This window comes from Schistocerca gregaria, chromosome 2 (genome assembly GCF_023897955.1).
Source record: "Schistocerca gregaria isolate iqSchGreg1 chromosome 2, iqSchGreg1.2, whole genome shotgun sequence".
Lineage (NCBI taxonomy): Eukaryota > Metazoa > Arthropoda > Insecta > Orthoptera > Acrididae > Schistocerca > Schistocerca gregaria.
In genome coordinates, this window is record NC_064921.1 from 512062347 (window position 1) to 512071255 (window position 8909).

Here is an 8909-nt window from a genome sequence, read left to right on the forward strand (position 1 = left end):
AACTGGAATGGACTTTCCTACTGACCAAAGGCATCCTACCTGTATCGACTCATAGGTAACAAAAGAACTCTTCAAAAGGAACAATGCTGGTACTGGTGCCATGAACAACACCCATGCGGTCCACAAAACACACACACAAATTATTCATGTGAGGCTGGTTGTACAGTCTTGTGATAAACCCAAGGATATCTAACTGAGAAATAAGCCAACCATGGTATAACATTGAGTACACATTTTATGACACCAGTATCTTTTTATTCATTTCTTCAGGATCTCCAGCAACCTATTGCAGCACAAGCATCATGGAAATTGATTTAGCCTATAAAACTGAGGTGTGTTATAGACTGCCCAGCTTTCCACCATAATTATATTTTAGAATGGTTAATTCATTACAGTATCAATGGATAATCTACTGAAAATGTTTTCTGAATTATTGACTTTGTAGTAGACAGCTAATACAGTAACAATTGTGAAAGGCAAACAGCTTTGTAGAATAGTTACTTTTCTAGTTTTTCACATAAAATCCTATTTTTATGCTATGGTTGTAATTAATTATTTCATGAAGGATGCACATGGAGAATAAGTTGTCAACATTGAGAGTGGACGGTCATAATCCATTTTATGATGCTGGGGTAGAAATAGTAACTACTGTATTACATTCTGGCTTTTATAATCATCTCTAGCATCTGTGAGTATTACAGAATAGAGAGGCAAGGAACTGGGGAAGTAACACTTTCACTCTGTTCTTCCGTGTTTTCTTTAAGAATCTCTACTTAAAATTGTCAATTTTGTTGTCAGAATATAAGCCCCTATTCACAGATGCATCAAGTATGCATGCCATTGCTTGTGGACACACATTTAACAGGTAAGAAACATAAAAGCTGTTTTATAATTGGTCATTATACTGTAGCACATCATATAGTTATCACAAATGTGTTGTAATATTCTAGTGCCCCATTTTTGTTCATAATAAAACAACACAGTAGTTTCAAATGATGTATTCATTTAAAAATACGTTGTATGTGGTGCCTTGTGCATCAGCTGAATGGAGGTCATATTCTGGGAATTACTTTAGTTAATTGATATACAACTCACTGGGGTGCAAACCAGCTCATGATAAAGTACATTAATGTGAAGAGTTGAGCACTGCAGATTTAACAATTTCTACACTACAAAATATGTGAATTACATACTTTTGCATTATTTTCGATAGTATGTTTTGAGTTCAGATAAGACTAGTCACAGAAATCAGAGGTTTTAAGAAGCCCATTACATCCTACTTTGGATGTAAATGAAAGTTGTTTAAGTACAGTTGACACTACTTCGGAAGCTTGCAGATGTGCACAATGAAACAACTGGTAAGCAAATTAATACAGTACTCTGTTCATAAATTTTCTTAGTATTGTAACGTAGTCTGCAAATATTGCATCAACATGCTGTTTAAAAATATTACCATGTATGTTCTGTATTTTACTACTGTAACTGGATTCAGGGTGTGTACGGCTCTGGACAACTGGGAAATCCAGGAAAATCTGGAATTTCTTCATTCGGGAGAAAACATGAAAGTGTTGATTAGTGTTGCATTTCCAGGGGAAAGTGTAGTGTCGCTTAACATGTAAAAGTGTGTTTCCACCCAGGAAAAAGTTTATTTTTGAATGAGAAATCTGGGAAAATCCAGGAATTTTTCTTCCTTATCCGCTTATACACTGTGGGGGTTACTTTTACCTATTGCAGGTAGCTTTGGCACACTATTCGGAGTCCCAAGTGCAAGTTAAGATTATTTGCAAGGAGTACACAAGGCAGTATGCATTCAAAATGTGGAAAGAATGATCCTGAAGGAAGGAAGTTTCACAAAGTAATATTTGGTTGGCAGCACGCTACTTGATGTTCATTGTAAATATTTTAACAACTGTCGTGTCCCAAAACTTCTGCCTGGAGGGTCCACATTTGGCAAATTAAAAACGCGTTAATGTAATTTTTCATTCTGTCAGTATTATTGAATAAGGTGGGAAACTGTCATTTGTGTGAAATAATATTTGTATACTCCTGTAATATATCTAACATCTGTACAGTACTGATGTATTCTCTTTTTAGATAGTTACTGTTGAGTAACACGTAACTTGAAAATGAATCAGTTATTGTACACATGCATATTTACTGTATCACTTTCTGAACAAGTTGAATATTTCCTGTTCTATTCTTCGAAATTTAGTGCTCTTGCATGTCATCTCTGGAAGTACTCCTTGATTTTACTTTGTCTTAGCATTATATTACCACTTTTCACAAAGAAATGATCAAAGGAGCTCCAAGTCCTGATAACATTGACCCACCATTTTTTAAATGGTACCACAGCAACAGATGTGATGTATTAAAAAAATACAATTTTTGAATTGGTTGCACAAGTTTTTGCCAATGTTAGGAAAATATATTTCTTCCTGCCATTAGCCCTTCTTTTCTTACCGTATATGACAAGACAGGCAAAGAGTGCGAGAAAGGAGCCCCAGTTTACAGTATATTAAACTACGCTTATTTTTCTTGTCATTCCAAGACTTACCAAGCGGGAAAGCGCCGGTAGATAGGCACAATGAATAAAACACACAAACACACAACAGAATTTGAGCTTTCGAAACCGGCGGCTGCTTCGTCAGGAAAGAGGGAAGGAAAAGGAAAGATGAAAGGATGTGGGTTTTAAGGGAGAGGGTAAGGAGTCATTCCAATCCTGGGAGCGGAAAGACTTACCTTAGGCGGAAAAAAGGATAGGTATATACTCGCACACACACAAACACACATATCCATCCATACATATACAGACACAAGCAGATATATTTAAAGGCAAAAGGTTTGGGCAGAGATGTCAGTCGAGGCGGAAGTGCAGAGGCAAAGATGATGTTGAATGACAGGTGAGGTATGAGTGGCGGCAACTTGAAATTAGCGGAGATTGAGGCCTGGTGGATAACGAGAAGAGAGGATATATTGAAGGGCAAGCTCTCATCTCCAGAGTTCGGATAGGTTAGTGTTGGTGGGAAGTATCCAGATAACCCGGACGGTGTAACACTGTGCCAAGATGTGCTGGCCGTGCACCAAGGCATGTTCAGCCACAGGGTGATCCTCATTACCAACAAACACTGTCTGCCTGTGTCCATTCATGCGAATGGACAGTTTGTTGCTGGTCATTCCCACATAGAAAGCGTCACAGTGTAGGCAGGTCAGTTGGTAAATCACGTGGGTGGTTTCACACGTGGCTCTGCCTTTGATCGTGTACACCTTCTGGCTTACAGGACTGGAGTAGGTGGTGGTGGGAGGGTGCATAGGACAGGTTTTACAGCGGGAGCGGTTGCAAGGGTAGGAGCCAGAGGGTAGGGAAGGTGCTTTGGGGATTTCATAGGGATGAACCAAGAGGTTACGAAGGTTAGGTGGACGGCGGAAAGACACTCTTGGTGGAGTGGGGAGGATTTCATGAAGGATGGATCTCATTTCGGGGCAGGATTTTAGGAAGTCGTATCCCTGCTGGAGAGCCACATTCAGAGTGTGATCCAGTCCCGGGAAGTATCCTGTCACAAGTGAGGCACTTTTGAGGTACTTCTGTGAGAGGTTCTGGGTTTGAGGGGATGAGGAAGTGGCTCTGGTTATCTGCTTCTGTACCAGGTCGGGAGGGTAGTTGCGGGATGCTAAAGCAGTTTTCAGGTTGTTGGTGTAATGGTCCAGGGATTCAGGACTGGAGCAGATTCGTTTGCCACGAAGGCCTAGGCTGTAGGGAAAGGTGGTTCCATCAGATACACCTGGTCCTACTCCAAATCCCATGCCACTTTCCTTGACATTGACCTCCATTTGTCCAATGGCCAGCTTCACACATCCGTCCACATCAAACCCACCAACAAGCAACAGTACCTCCATTATGACAGCTGCCACCCATTCCATATCAGACGGTCCTGACATGTCTGCTTGTGTCTGTGTATGTGCGGATGGATATGTGTGTGTGTGTGCGAGTGTACACCTGTCCTTTTTTTTCCCCTAAGGGAAGTCTTTCCGCTCCCGGGATTGGAATGACTCCTTACCCTCTCCCTTAAAACCCACACCCTTTCATTTTTCCCTCTCCTTCCTTCCTTCCTGACGAAGCAACTGCCAGTTGCGAAAGCTCGTAATTTTGTGTGTGTGTTTGTGTGTTTTGTTCATGTGCCTGTCTGCCGGCGCTTTCCCGCTTGGTAAGTCTTGGAATCTTTATTTTTAATATATTTTTCCCATGTGGAAGTTTCTTTCTGTTTTATTTATATATATATATATATATATAGCACAGTATGTACATGGCATCATTTTCTTGTATATTTCAGTTTATTTAGCTGCTTATGAGAAATTTTAGGTTACTGCTGCAATTACTTTATATCTGCTATCTCAGATGTAATATGTGATAATGTATTTAACATTTTGTCAGCAGCACTATGCCATTTTACAAGATTTTTGGACTTATAATAAATAATATACTAATTATAAAGTAGAAACATGTTTAATTCCTTCTTTTCAGTTGTTGACACTGATGGGACAGGAGAAGGTATGTCAGCTACACAAGTATTGGGTATTATTACAGTAATGTTCTTGAGATGCTGTACTCACAGGTTATCACAATTATTAAGCACAAGTGGGACAATGTCTAACACTAAAGCTCAGATCGCAAATCATGAAATTGAACTTTCTTTCAAAAACGATTTTTCATTATGTCATTCTAAAAACTGAACCACACTCATTAACTTTATAGCAACAAAGTGTGGCACAGAATTTTATTCATTTCCAACTCCAGATTAACATGCTTCTTTATTTGTTGCAGGAGAACAGTCAGGCAGAAACGACTGCTAAACAGTTTAGCCCATGAGCCAGTGCCAAGAGTTAACTAAGTTCTAAATAATGGTGGTCCAGAAGCAGTATGATGAATCCCAGAGGAAGGAAGAAGAGCTGTTCAGATTAAATAAAGAGACTAGAGCTCAAAATTAACTTTCAATAAGAGAAATTGAAAAAATAATTTCAGAGTAAAAACATTAAGATATAAACTGGTTTTATTTTTATTTAATTAAGTCATATGAACTTCATTTTCATTTGATTACAAAGGAGGATTGAAGTAATCAACAAATGTCTTTTGTGGCAGCTGTCCATTGTCCTGATGTCTTTTATCTGCAATAAACATGTCAATGTCTGCTTGAAAAATGGGGCTGAGTTGAGGCAATACCTCATTCATTTTTGTTGTCATGTTGTACAGGAAAGCATATGCAACAGTGATTGTACTTGGCAGTGGAAACTCACTCTTCCACACACCATGTGACCTCTATACAACATTTCCTACACATTTCTTATAAAGATACTCAGCTCTTGTCCTTGAATTAGTCAACAGAGAAAGAAGATAATTTGACGCTGTATAACTACAATCGTACAACACACTTTCCCATTTCACCATGTAAAATCCACACCTCTTAGTCTAGTTGTTAGTGTTGCTGCCTCTGGATCACAGAGTTCTTGGTTCGATTCCTTGCCAGGTTGGGGATTTTCTCTACCCCGGGACTCTGTTGTTCTCATCATCATTCGTGACACTGGCTCGATTGGATTGTGTAAAAGAAATTGGGTTATGTAAATATTGGGTCTTGTGTGGGTGCTGATGACCACACAAACCAGTCATCATCAACATGTTAAAGACGTGCTTTCAGCCTAGAATTACTAAAAATGGTCCAATAATGTGCTCTGTCTGGCCACCTACAGACAGTGACTCATGTTTTAAAATTGTGCTGGCCACTGCATGCACATTCAATGAAAACTATCCTTTTTTCTCTTTATATTCTTCCGCATGGACATTACTTGCAGATGTAATTCTTATATATATGTATATGTGTGTGTGTGTGTGTGTGTGTGTGTGTGTGTGTGTGTGTGTGTGTGTGTGTGCAATCTGTTGTTGTTGTTGTTGTTGTTGTTGTTGTCTTCAGTCCTGAGACTGGTTTGATGCAGCTCTCCATGCTACTCTATCCTGTGCAAGCTGCTTCATCTCCCAGTACCTACTGCAACCTACATCCTTCTGAATCTGCTTAGTGTACTCATCTCTCGGTCTCCCTCTACGATTTTTACCCTCCACGCTGCCCTCCAATGCTAAATTTGTGATCCCTTGGTGCCTCAAAACATGTCCTACCAACCGATCCCTTCTTCTAGTCAAGTTGTGCCACAAACTTCTCTTCTCCCCAATCCTATTCAATACCTCCTCATTAGTTACGTGATCTATCCACCTTATCTTCAGTATTCTTCTGTAGCACCACATTTCGAAAGCTTCTATTCTCTTCTTGTCCAAACTAGTTATCGTCCATGTTTCACTTCCATACATGGCTACACTCCATACAAATACTTTCAGAAACGACTTCCTGACACTTAAATCTATACTCGATGTTAACAAATTTCTCTTCTTCAGAAACGCTTTCCTTGCCATTGCCAGTCTACATTTTATATCCTCTCTACTTCGACCAACATCAGTTATTTTGCTCCCCAAATAGCAAAACTCCTTTAATAGTTTAAGTGTCTCATTTCCTAATCTAATTCCCTCAGCATCACCCGACTTAATTCGACTACATTCCATTATCCTCATTTTGGTTTTGTTGATTTCATCTTATATCCTCCTTTCAAGACACTGTCCATTCCGTTCAACTGCTCTTCCAAGTCCTTTGCTGTCTCTGACAGAATTACAATGTCATGGGCGAACGTCAAAGTTTTTATTTCTTTTCCCTGGATTGTAATACCTACTCCAAACGTTTCTTTTCTTTTCTTTACTGCTTGCTCAATATACACATTGAATAACATCGGGGATAGTCTGCAACCCTGTCTCACTCCCTTCCCAACCACTGCTTCCCTTACGTGCCCCTCGACTGTTATAACTGCCATCTCGTTTCTATACATATTGTAAATATCCTTTCACTTCCTGCATTTTACCCCTGCCACCTTCAGAATTTGAAAGAGAGTATTCCAGTCAACATTGTCAAAAGATTTCTCTAAATCTACAAATGCTAGAAACATAGGTTTGCCTTTCCTTAATCTAGCTTCTAATATAAGTCGTGGGTCAGTATTGCCTCACGTGTTCCAACATTTCGACGGAATCCAAACTGATCCTCCCCGAGGTCTGCATCTACCAGTTTTTCCATTCGTCTGTAAAGAATTCGCATTAGTATTTTGCATCCGTGGCTTATTAAACTGATAGTTCGGTAATTTTCACATCTGTCAGCACCTGCTTTCTTTGGGATTGGAATTATTATATTCTTCTTGAAGTCTGAGGGTATTTCGCCTGTCTCATACATCTTGCTCACCAGCTGGTAGAGTTTTGTCATGACTGGCTCTCCCAAGGCCGTCAGTAGTTCTAATGGAATGTTGTCTACTCCGGGGGCCTTGTTTCGACTCAGGTCTTTCAGTGCTCTGTCAAACTCTTCACGCAGTATCGTATCTCCCATTTCGTCTTCATCTACATCCTCTTCTATTTCCATAATATTGTCCTCAAGTACATCGCCCTTGTATAAACCTTCTATATACTCCTTCCACCTTTCTGCCTTCCCTTCTTTGCTTAGAACTGGGCTGCCATCTGAGCTCTTGATATTCACACACGTGGTTCTCTTCTCTCCAAAGGTCTCTTTAATTTTCCTGTAGGCAGTATCTATCTTACCCCTAGTGAGATAAGCTTCTACATCCTTACATTTGTCCTCTAGCCATCCCTGTTTAGCCATTTTGCACTTCCTGTCGATCTCATTTTTGAGACGTTTGTATTCCTTTTTGCCTGCTTCATTTACTGCACTTTATTATTTTCTCCTTTCATCAATTAAATTCAATATTTCTTCTGTTACCCAAGGATTTCTAGCAGCCCTCGTCTTTTTACCTACTTTATCCTCTGCTGCCTTCACTACTACATCCCTCAGAGCTATCCATTCTTCTTTTACTGTATTTCTTTCCCCTATTCCTGTCAATTGTTCCCTTATGCTCTCTCTGAAACTCTGTACAATCTCTGGTTCTTTCAGTTTATCCAGGTCCCATCTCCTTAATTTCCCACATTTTTGCAGTTTCTTCAGTTTTAACCTACAGGTCATAACCAATAGATTGTGGTCAGAGTCCACATCTGCCCCTGGAAATGTCTTACAACTTAAAACCTGGTTCCTAAATCTCTGTCTTACCATTATATAATCTATCTGATACCTTTTAGTATCTCCAGGGTTCTTCCACGTATACAGCCTTCTTTCATGATTCTTAAACCAAGTGTTAGCTATGATTAAGTTGTGCTCTGTGCAAAATTCTACTAGGCGGCTTCCTCTTTCATTTCTTAGCCCCAATCCATATTCACCTACTATGTTTCCTTCTCTCCCTTTTCCTACACTCGAATTCCAGTCACCCATTACTATTAAATTTTCGTCTCCCTTCACTATCTGAATAATTTCTTTTATTTCATCGTACATTTCTTCAATTTCTTCATCATCTGCAGAGCTAGTTGGCATATAAACTTGTACTACTGTAGTAGGTGTGGGCTTCGTATCTATCTTGGCCACAATAATGCGTTCACTATGCTGTTTGTAGTAGCTTACCCGCATTCCTATTTTCCTATTCATTATTAAACCTACTCCTGCATTACCCCTATTTGATTTTGTGTTTATAACCCTGTAGTCACCTGACCAGAAGTCTTGTTCCTCCTGCCACCGAACTTCACTAATTCCCACTATATCTAACTTTAACCTATCCATTTCCCTTTTTAAATGTTCTAACCTACCTGCCCGATTAAGGGATCTGACATTCCACGCTCCGATCCGTAGAACGCCAGTTTTCTTTCTCCTGATAACGACATCCTCCTGAGTAGTCCCCGCCCGGAGATCCGAATGGGGGACTATTTTACCTCCAGAATATTTTACCCAAGAGGATGC

General features: G+C 39.7%; 1 long non-coding RNA gene across 1 annotated transcript in view; it reads left to right on the top strand.

The window, feature by feature from the left end:
* The window catches only part of LOC126329446 (uncharacterized), a 295599-nt gene extending 290524 nt beyond the window's left edge, over positions 1-5075 (top strand). The window contains exon 3 of the long non-coding RNA XR_007562292.1: positions 4820-5075. This is a non-coding gene — a long non-coding RNA (uncharacterized LOC126329446). The remainder of the gene's footprint in view (positions 1-4819) is intronic.
* The last annotated feature ends 3834 nt before the right edge of the window (positions 5076-8909 follow it).